A 12,330-nucleotide genomic window follows, 5' to 3' on the forward strand; every position below is an offset into this window, starting at 1 on the left:
ATGGGCAAGGTTATAATTTCTGCAGACAAATATACAGACATAATATAAACACAAGAAACAAAATATGTACATAATTAGTCAAATGGAAAAAAATATACTATTTAATTGGAATCACAAAATAGATTGTTATTTCAGGGATAGGGAGTGGGTAGGGAGATTGGAACCCCCCCCCTGGAATTTCCTTTGTTATTTAAACAAGACTATATACTGAAGCAAATAAAAAATGATTTTGGACATCCTCCCCCTAACTAAGAAAACATTGGGTTTTTTTTTGTTTATTTGTTTTCAGTGTATGATTTTTTTCTCCTGCTTGTCAGGAAATTCTAGGCATGAATATTTTGACTGAGATGTGAACCCCCCTCCCTACTCCCGAAAAAAATTCTGGATCCGCACCAGTATTGGCAGTAACTGAATGTCACATCGACCAGGGGAGATAACTTCACAATATGAAATTCGTCTAGTGTGGCATGCGATGATCTTTGACCCTTTTGAACTTTAACCTAATCGTTTGGGTTTATTTTACCCTCACTATACTTAAACTTGTACTTACCGACCTCCATAGGTCCTGTAAACTTCATGAAATATAAATCCAATTATAACACAAAATGAATTAATCCAAAGCACACCATTCTGCAGCATGTTATAATGATATTCCATTCGGAAAACCTCCGTGCCGTCGATTCCGTCACCTTATCAGATGAAGTGGGAATCGGCCGAGGTGTACCGAATGGAGTTTAATCTAAAAATATGATAATGGGTGACGCAACGTGATGTGATGTAGAATTTACATGTCAAGAACAAATTTTAAATTGATTCATAACAAACACTGTTTTAACAAAACTGTTCCATCTAGCCTATTCCCAAAAGTATGTACTGTGTGATTGTGGTGTCGAGAGGGGGGGGGGATTAGTAAATTTAAAAAGGTCCTAATATGAGCAAAACATTTATCAAAATCTAATTTACATTATTAATAGAATTCAAACTGGTATATAATGAATAAAGCATGTAAAATAAATATAAGAGGTTCTGAGATATAGGTCACAGGGATAATTTCATACCCAATTTTATGAATACATATGTAAATTACAGGCACGTAGCAACCGGGGGAGGGGGGGGGGGGGCTTGGGGGGGCTGCCCCCCTTTTTTTCCCAACATTACCTGTACTATAAGAAAATGTCCATTAAAAAGATGGTTGCCCCCTCCCCCCACTTTTAACCACAGTATATACATTGCAAGGAAATATGGGAAAAATTGGAATTGAAATTAATTTTGCCTTTAAAAAAAAGTGGCCACTACCCCCCCCCCCCCCATTTCATTTTTTTTCCTTGTTAATTTTTTTAGGTTAGTAAAAAAAATTTTCTCAGGTTGCCCCCCCCCCCCACTTTCAAAAAGGATGCTACGTGCCTGAATTATATAGAATTATTTTGACTTTTTCCTTGGTAAGCCGCCTGTAGGATTGTGTATTTAGAGGCAAACACCTTAGTGCGGGTATTACTGTCTCATGACAGCATCTAGTTTCTAATGCATCTTTTATACGTCCTAAACCCAGTAATTAGAATGTATGCTAAAAATAAAGCTTGTTATAATAGAAATTTAGAGTTGAATCATTTTCTTTCAAAAACAAATAACTACTCCTCCACATGATCAGAACATACATTTTCTATTTCCATCAGTAACTGTCGACTTCGTCTGAGTTCTTTGGAGACATTTTTTGGTTCGCTGTCCTCTGTGTGGTGTTTGCTTTCACTTCTGACTTCAATGATCTGCCTGGGATTGTGAACACTGGAGGTGGTAAGTCTACCTAACGACCCCTCAAACTGAGCTGTACATGTAAACATCTACATGTAAATACATGTATATTACTTTGAAAACTTAAAATATTGTTTGCACCCCCCCAAGCTAAGAAAGTACAAAAAATATATGTCTATGAAACACTACACCCGTTGACAACAAAGTTAAAACAAGTCACAGTCAAGGTCACAAGTTCATTGACCTTGATGACATTTTATAGAACTTTATTAGTAGAAATGCATACAAAATATGAAATCTCTATTTCTTAAGGTTAAGAAGTTATGGAAAAAGGTTCAAACTTTTTTTTTGCATATAAGTCACTGTCAAGGTCACAAAGCCATTGACTTTTTTGCCATGTGAAAGAACTTAATTAGTGAAGTGGTCATACTAAATATGAAGTCTCTATCTCCTATGCTTCAAAAGTTATGGCCTAGGTTCAAAAAAGCTATTGTTAGCATAAAGGTCACACTCAAGGTCACAAGGTCATTGACCATGGTGTCATTTGAAACAGCTTAATTAGTAATATGAAGTCTCTATCTCTTGATGTTCAAGAATTATTGCAAAGGTTAAAGTTGACAACAAAAAGACACAGTCAGACAGGACAAAATAATATGTACCCCAATCTATTGAGCTGAGCGCATAAAAATCCTTAAATGCACACCATGCCTATGCAAAAGTTATCAAATAGCAAATAAAAGCTTTATTTGAATGTATTCCTAAACGAGCAAGGTTCTAAATAACTAATTCTCTCAACATAAATCTTAAAATCCAGTTGAGATATAGAGAGACTGCCTGATTTTTCAGTGTACCTGGTCTGTATGGCTTGGTCTCTAGTTTGGGCATGGCTGGGATGATGAGGTTTAGTTCCTGGTCTTTTTCATCCATCACTCCATTCTGTTGTCTCTTAAGCTGCTCCTCAGCTTTCTTCTTCAGGGAATAAGTCTACAACACAAAGGATGCCATTACATCATACACTATATTATACAACAGCTTGATAATCATATCACATTAAATTTTGAGTAAACCAAATACAGTGAACCTTCAGATATCCGGATGTTTTAGTATCCAGATGATTTTTCATTGGAACAGAATTTTTAAATGTTATATTATCTTATTTTACTGGTGATTCAGGCTGAAATACATCATAAATACTAATCATCTATATTGCAATCTGTTTAATTTGTAGTTCAAGCGCAAGTATTCTCCATTACTGAATCCAAATACAACTAAGTTAACTGGCCATAAAGCATAATCTATACAAGCAAACCTGAGGCAGACAAAGGAGAAAGCTTATGCAGCATGACAGGAGTGGACCTATGATTTTGGGGGGTGGTAGGGGCCGTCTGAAAAGGGGAACGCCTACTGTTGAGCAGGTGAGGTGGGATGGGGCCTGGGGGTGTGGCTCCAGGAGGACTGTCCCTACCTCTCGGTGAAAAGGGTCCCTGCCCCATCGGTGCACGCCTGACATCCATCATTGGAAGATATGGACATTACCCTGGTGGTATGCGCTGAAAAACAAGATGTCTTCTAAAAGTATCTTGCTATATACACAGTCAAACACACTTATCATTGGTAGCATAAACTTAAATATATAAAAAACTATTGTTCTGGCGAATGTATTTCTCATGCGTTTAAAAAAAATGTCTAATATCTTCATCATTTTGTACCTGAACAGTTCAATGAGTTTAATTCAGTCAGTTTAGTTAATCTCCTCTGCCTACAAACCTGGGGGGGTCTGGTTTCTGGGGCCTGGTGATCCCGACAGGAACCCAGGAGTTGGGTGATTGAGTCTGGGGTCATAATGAGGGGGGATTATCTGGTCCTCCCCACGAAGATGTCGCTCCAAATCCTCTGCTGTCATTGCATGACCTTTTGACCCTGGGAGTAATTGCTGCTCAAATTCTAGTTGACACTACTGGGGCACTCTAGGGGAAAAATGCAAGGTATATTATTGATTGGGAAGAAACTTATGAAAAAAAAAATCTACAACACAAAATACATTCATAGCTTCTCTTGTACAGTCACATAGTAGAATCTTCATTAAATCAACCTAGGTATTGGAATTCTTTAAATTAACCTAATAAAAATATAAAATACAGCATTAAAAAAATCCACACTCCAAGACGTCTGGATTAAACAATGAATTTTTCACTTCATGAAAATTATTTTAACCCCCTCCCCCCTCCCTCCTGCCTTCCATCAGAAGTGTATGTTTGTCATGTTTGTGTATTTAATCTTGTTTTTACAAATATTTAGAACTTTGTTTGAAATTGAACTGGCTAAAAATTGGGACAGTTTTATCAATTCAGAATCGACCTACATGTATACATAACCAAAAAAGTAAACAGTGTCTCTTATGAGTAAATACATGTAAGTTTAGACGATGATACATTGACCAATTGACATTTCTTTATCTATAAGGCTGATAAGATAAACAGATTTGTTGCTTCAATTGAGAAGTGCGCTACAGTTTTATGGGGTAAGATTTATGTACATATTTCTTTCAATTTTCTTTTTTCTGTACAAAATTAACCTTGATAACATAGCATCTTTTTCTTTTAATTTTCAGTTATAAAAAATATAAGTAAGATTGAAACCCTAACTGACATAATGGACCCCAGATATTGTGCCCAGGATATCATTAGATGTGACGTCTGCAAAGTTAGAGTTGTACAAATGTACTGTAACTTGTGTCCCATTAACCTGTGTAAAGGATGTGTTGGGGAACATATTTCTGATGTCTCGAAGAAGCATGATGTGGTGCCTTATGATTTAAAAAGATCCAAGCTTGTGTACCATCAGTGTCAAACCCATTCTGAAGAGAACTGTGAAATGCATTGTGAAGATTGCAACATTCAAGTGTGTCCAAAATGTGTCATTTCTGGGGAACATAAGCGACACCATTTTAAGAGTCTACAAGACTTAATGAACTATAAGAAAGAAAGCATTGAAAAAGAAAGAAAAAGACTGAAAGAAACTGTTTACTTAACACTTGAAGATATTGTTACTGACATAGAAACCCGGCTAGGCGAAATTGACGGAAAATACGAGAAACTTACATCAAAGGTCACGAAACATGGACAAGAATGGCACAGAGAAATTGACAAAGTTATAGAGAAAAACAAGGAAGAAATCAACGAGATGAGAAAACGACACAGAGATGCCCTTAATCAACATCTACATAATATAAAAAAACTTGTTGATGAAATCAAAGAGTCTATATCAGAAACTGAAGACATATCAAAATTCAAAGAAGTAACCAGATCACTATCTTATGAGATAAAATCAGAAAAATTCAGCAAACTACCATCCAAACTGATCATTAAGTTTCCTGTGTTTACTGGAAATAATAATCAAGATCAATGTTCTCAACTGTTTGGTTCAATATCACCATTATCCATTACAACAGAAGAACATGGCTACACAATGAAGACACCAGAAGCTGTATCCTGTCCTCCAGTCAAACCACTGCTTGATGAACCAGAGCTCATCACCACCATAGACACTGGCTATAATCTACTAATGCCACTATACAGTGTTACCTGTCTCAGTGATGAAGAAATCTGGACACGTGGTAATGACAAAATCATGAAACTCTACAACCTACAGGGCAAACCACTGAAGTCAATCAAAACCAAGTCTGGGAAGAGACCACGTGACATAGCAGTGACAAGGAGTGGAGATTTAATTTATACTGACCCTGATAAAAGAACTGTAAACATAGTGAAGAATAAACAGATACAGGAAGTGATCAGACTACAGGGGTGAAAACCTTACTTTGTCTGTAGTACCTCCTCTGGTGACCTCCTGGTTACCATGTACAGTGATGTTGGAGAACAATCAAAAGTTGTCCGTTACTCTGGCTCCACAAAGAAACAAACCATTCAGTTTGATAGTGATGGTAAACCTCTTTATTCATCTGGTTTGTACACTAAATACATCAGTGAGAACAGGAACCTGGATATCTGTGTGGCTGACAATGGAGGCCGTGCGGTAGTGGTGGTTAATCAGGCAGGAAAACTCCGATTTAGATACACTGGTCATCCCTTTACTACTAAGGGATCATTTGATCCACTTGGTATCACAACAGACAGCCAGAGTCAGATCCTTACAGCAGACAATAACAACAACTGTATCCATATCCTAGATCAGGACGGACAGTTCCTCCATTACATCGATAACTGTGATCTACAGGGTCCATTGGGTTTATGTGTAGACACCAGAGACAACCTCTTTGTGGCTGAGTGTGACAGTGGAAAAGTGAAGAAAATTAAATATATATAGACAGAGTATTTAATACAACTTACAAGAGGTGTATAAGAGAGAGATTTTTCGACAGAGGAATTAACACCAACAATTGAATAATGTTGATTGTGTATTTCCAAAACTATATCATTTCAAACTAGTCTAAATCTGTTTTCAGTAGTGTGTAAATAGTGGACAAATACTTGTCAGGCTTTGTGTACATAATCTTCATATCTGTTTATAGCCTTATTCAAAATATATATCATTTTATTTTTCTTTCCTCTATATATAATTTATATTATATTTAACATGATTTAACAAATATATTTTATGTGTTTGTGTCAATTTAAGATTTTACAGCATAAGATACCTAATGAAACGATATACAATGGACTCTCAGATATCCGGACCCCAGATATTCAGATGCTTCAGTATCTGGACGATTTTTCATTGGGACGAAATATTTAAATATATTATTGTCTTGTTTAACTGGTGATTCAGGTATCCGGACGCTTCACATATCCGGAAAAATTGACTAGGAACCAAAGCGTCCGGAAAATGAGGCTCCACTGAATTAATTCCTGTATTTAAAGCCATGAAAAAAATCTAATTAGAACTACACATTTTTCAGTTCATTGCTTAACCAAGGATTTTCATGGTCAAGTGTTTTTTATACAGATATCACGCAGAACCTAATGTACACCATTTTCTACTATGGTCCATCATATTTATGATATGTATTTTGTCTAACCTTTGTGTGTGTTGAAATTGAAGCTGCTTTGGCAAATTCAAACAGAGTCTGGAGATTGTTGACTTCGGGGGGCATATGTGTCTCCTTCACCGGGGAACCCCAGATATTCCTACCTACTGGAGGGAGACACCTACACAAACAACAGAATACATGCATAATTTCTTGATAAAAAAAACACTTGTAGTACATTATCATAGACTAGTGTTAATTGTAATGGGGACCATTACATATGTTCCCCAAACGCCCCACACCTCCCTTTTTGTGCGTAATTCCTTTAAGACTTTAAAATATGCATTAGTATTAAAATGACTTCATAAAAATTATTAAAGCTACAGTGATATCAAATATATGTCATTTAACGCATTGCACACGCACACACGTTCATTCACATGCAACATTCACATGCAAGGTGAACATGGCATGTTGTCTTAATCATTAACATATCTTTATATCTTGAGAATCAATAAAAGAAATCATAAAAATATACATATTATCGTTTTTATAATATATTGGTCATTTTGCGTATGTCGCTCACGCACGTGCATGCATGCATGTCCTTGTATTCAAATTTATAGTAGAATAATGTAGGAATCTATTATATCTATTCATATTCTAAATTTCACCCCGTTTTTTTGAGAACTCAGAAAGTTGTAGGCAATTAAAGTTTCATCCAATCAGATTGCAGCACACCTGCCTGCTCATGATTTCATGATTGCTTTTATGTATCATACTGTAGACCTTTATAGTGTATGACTATGTTCAAAATTGTAAAGAATTATAACAAAAAACAAGAAAGATATTGAGACTTTAGTTTCAGTCAATAAGAGCGAAGTGCACGTGCACGCACGTGAGATCTTGCTTTTTTGACCATGTCTATGCTACCAATATATCCTCACATAATGAATTTTAAAACATTTCATTAAATAAATAGAAAAGTTACGGATATATTTATATTGGTCATTTTGTGTGTTGCACGTGCGCGCTCTTGCAAGCACGTGCACACAAAATGACCTTCGTTTAGCAAATCTACATAATATACCTACTATCCCTAAAAGGGTTTCACCTAAGTAAGATGTGTTGTTTTCAAGATCACCCATGGACAAACTTTTCCCAGGAAGAAAAATAATATTAATAGTAAGAAACAGAGTAAAAACAATATGTTCCCCAACTTCCTTTGGGTAACATAATTACAAAGATCAACTTAAAGATTGTTATCTATTATCACTCCAAAATTTGATCTCCAGATATTTTGGCAATTTACTGTAAACCAACTATTAATCGCGTCATTTTTTCTTATTTGCGATTCGTCAGTTTGCAATCTATCTGCGACAAGAAATTTTCGCGACAGAGGAAACATTTTCTACAAATACTTATCAAAATCATTGGTTCGTGGCGATTAATATTCGCGAATAAAAGTAGAGCGCGGAACTCGCGCATATTTCTCGCACATGAATAAAAGTTGGTTTACTGTACATCTCTATATTTAATTATATTCATTTTCTGATCTGGTAAGGACTTTAAGTTACTTCAGTATTTGCGGATCATGAGAACTACTCATTGACAATCATAAAGTACCTGGATATGGGAATAGCCTAAGCTATACCAGACTTATAAAAGCTGAGCTATAAATACATATTTAATAATTTTAGTATGTGTCTTGTGGATCTGGAATTATTACTGACCAAATGTTCTGTATCCAGGAGAGCGGGGCGGGGGGTATGAAGCTGGTCCAAACAAATCATCCAGATTCTGACATTTCTGAAATATATAAATTCATAAATCACAAATGTCAACTCAATGTGATTTTTTGTGCATAGGTATTTCATTTTTTATATGGCTGAATAATTTATAAGGTACTTTGATTGGTGGAGATCCAACATAACAATTATAGAAATCATACTAATTGTTATCCTAATCCTAAAAGAACTTTTATGTACGAAACATATATCTATTTTTTATACCCCCGTTAAGAGTTAATCTTTTTAAATGATATTTTCACTTCCCACACAAATTAGCATTTACTCAAAGGTTTGCCCTTATCAATAAAGTTTTTGTAATAATAAGCATTTACAAATCTCAACAAAATGTGGAGAATTAATATTAAAATTCATTGGGATTTTACTGACATAGCCCTCATTAGATGATGATAATAAGCAAAATCCAGTGTTGAAACTAGTGTTGAATAATCGGGGAAATTTCATAATCGATAATTGATCGAAATCGGAGAAGCTTAATCGATCAATCATCGACTTATTTAATAATTCAACTACAAAATTCTATTTCCTTATAGCATTTATCATTTATGGTACAAACTAAAAATAAAATTTTATGAAGTTTATTAACAACTTTTTGTTGTGTAAGAAACAGAATTTTTTTTTTTACATACTTGCTCATAAAAACTTAAAATGTTTGTCATGACATCAGATTTTGCATTCTCTGGATTTGGGTAAAATTCTACTTGTTGTTGTTTAGTTAGATTAATATAAGCCCTCAGCCCCTCACCACAGTTAGAATAAGTCCCATACACAGTACTTAACTTGCAATGCAGCAAATCGGGCGGATCCATTCCGAAACGATTTTAAAGAATATAAAAGGATTTGCACTAGAAATAACTACCAATTTAATCAAAACAAACCTTCTTAAGATTGCTTATGTCTTTTATCCCCAAAAATAATCCAAATAAAGACGAAAAACCAATTACTTTTTTACCGTTTTTCTCTCGCTTCAAATTTACCTGCCATGTTTACATTCGGAACTCTCTAGATTGTCCGTAGTAAATGTATGAGTTATCCCGTGTTTCTTTTGCTACATTACGAATACACGGAATGAATTCCATCGTTAAACTGAGTCCGTAGGACAATATCAGAATGTTCTAACTAATTGTTGTTAACTTTGTCTTCGGGCGCCATTTTTGTTGACCTCTTTCCTTTTCGTTTTTTACATGCATTGTTAATGCGTGCGTATTTGTTTTGTTCAAATTGTACACGTTTATTTTGGCACGTTTATTTGGGCGACTATCGATTATGAAAATCGTAATCGATAATCGGAATCGAACACCCAAAAACGATCGACAATCGATCGTCGGCGACAATCGTTTCATCACTAGTTGAAACCAAGACCTGAAACAGGAAGGGGACATTTTCAAAAGTAGAAAGAGATTTGGGTTCCCCCTTCTAATCGGGAATGTAGGAGGAGTACAGCACCATTGGCGGAAAAATTCTCAGGCCCTCACATCTTATGGAAAACCCTGAGAATGCAAAAGAACTCAGCAATCAGAGTGACAAGTCTTTCTAACCTTAGGTATAGGTCTGTTTTTGCTGACGTTGACGATGGCTGGGTCATCTATCTCCTCATCTTCTACCACCAACTGACTGATGCTCTGCTCCATGTATTCCTAGTTATAACAAATATTACAATGTACACAGTGGTACACATCATGAATGTACAGCAAGGTGCCCTTTTCACCTTTTATATTAAGAAAATTTAAGATCATTGTTTGACAATTTCCAGGATTCATATGTCTGGGGCCTAGAAAAATTGGAAACATATAGAAATTGCATACTAAGGCATCTTCAATCACAGACTTAAATCTCCATATTGGATATTAAAATGTTTCTTTTTTTTTTTAATCTTAAGAATTTTGTGCAATTTCTATTGAAATAAACCTTCTTAACATCCTTTACAAACTGTGAAACACTTAATACACAGTACATGTTAAATGATCTTTTTTGATACCTTACAAGGTTGTCCCTAACAATTGAAACAGCAGTAAACATTATAAACATTACAAAAGTAGATGGGGATCTGGGATTCTTTCCCCACACAAAACAACTGGAGATAATGTCCTTATAGGTTCCAAGGTGGTGAAATTCCCCTGATCCCAGGTCTTAGGACCAACTCTGCACTTAATACAGAGACAGTGATGATTTACCTCCTGACTGGCGTAGGTCTTGTACCCAGAATCCCGCGCTGGTCGTCCGTAGAGAATTTTGTCCCCGACCTCTATCACCTCCGACAGTTTCTCATGCTCCTCCTCCCAGTCAAAATCTGCTGTAATACGTAAAACATAGAATGTCAATTACCGTTATACACTGGTTAACAAAACGGGCATCACCGTGTGTATTAGAAAGATGGCCAATCTCTAAGGCTTACGAAAGGTTTATTATTTTATGCATTTTGCATGCACACACACAGAGCTGTTAACAACATATGGTAAATCAAAAATCATAAATTCCAATAGTTCACCACAAAAATTTTATATGGATTTAACGTTCATGTAATTGTATCTTTACATAATACAACTGATCATTTTAGGCATTAAAGCACTTTCATAGAATTATCCACAACAAACCATTGATATCTCATTCTCTACCAAATGTCTCGACATTCAACATATCACAAAGAATCACAACAAACCATCAATATCTCCTCCAAACGTCTCATCGTTCATCAGATCTATGTCTTCTTCTTCAGGGGCCTCCATCAGCTCATTCTCATTACACATCCCCGCCCCGAGGGCCTATAGAAGAGGAAAAACAATTTATTTACTCTATTACATGAAAAGCTGTAAAGGATCTACCATGATTTGTATTTGATTTTTATCCAACAAGTTCTGTGTTTTTATCCCTGATCCTTGGTGAGGGGATTCAAACAAACAAGGAGTTGGATAAAAATCATATCCAACTATAAATCATGAGAGAAAGAATCTTTTTATCCCTTTATTTTTACTTCACAATCAATGTTTTACACCATTTATAAAGGCCTCATTGTTTATCATAACTATACGCTTAGCATGCTTACTTTGGTTACTTAATATGGAGAGGAAGATCAGAGTAACAAAGAGAAAGTACATTTCCACTTTACAACCTTACATGGCCCCAAAAGAAAATGCATTGCCAAGCAGTTTTTGATGAATTTAAATTTCACAAGGACTGATATTTTCTTTTTTGATCAATCTTTTAACACTTCGGAGACTTTTATTTACATGCATAAAATTATGGAACATTGGCCTCATAATATAGCATGAAAATTGTTACATAAATGTTGAGACAGAGGAAATTCGAATTAAATCATAATTACGTCGCTGTTTCTACACGATATTTTGTATGAAAGAGAGAACGCTAAAGAATATTAACTTTAAAATTATATAAAAGGTGAATAAAAAACTTAAGTTCAGTGTGTTATTTCTGAAAATACAAAACCGAAATGTATAAAAATGTGCCTGTGCATGAAAACAAGTTATATTTTTTCACAAAAAATACAAACGTATAAAAAGATGCTTCTAAAAAAATTAATGCTTAAAAAATTCATTAAAATTATCACTGATATCAATTAAGTAACTCAATCCAACGTACAGGGTGGTGCGAACCCAAACTTGAGAACGTGTCTTCCATTTCTCTCAGGCCATTTTCGATTTATGGCCAAAACTCTCGTTACCAAAACCATTCCTGAAAAGTTTGATTTTTTTCTAATATTCAAAAACTCGTTTCAAAAAAGTAAAATAAGCTTTTGAATAATTTTTCATGCTAAATATTCCTTTTAGT

At 35.1% G+C, this 12,330-nt stretch overlaps 2 pseudogenes; one reads left to right on the top strand and one right to left on the bottom strand.

Moving 5' to 3' along the window:
* LOC134263529 (protein PAT1 homolog 1-like) overlaps nucleotides 1-12,228 on the bottom strand; it is a 16,592-nt pseudogene extending 4,364 nt beyond the window's left edge.
* On the top strand, nucleotides 4,388-6,075 carry LOC134263527 (uncharacterized; annotated as a pseudogene).
* Nucleotides 12,229-12,330: the final 102 nt, after the last annotated feature.

This window comes from Saccostrea cucullata, unplaced genomic scaffold (genome assembly GCF_032062105.1).
Source record: "Saccostrea cucullata isolate Sc308-1 unplaced genomic scaffold, CSIRO_AGI_Scuc_v1 ctg1853, whole genome shotgun sequence".
NCBI lineage: Eukaryota > Metazoa > Mollusca > Bivalvia > Ostreida > Ostreidae > Saccostrea > Saccostrea cuccullata.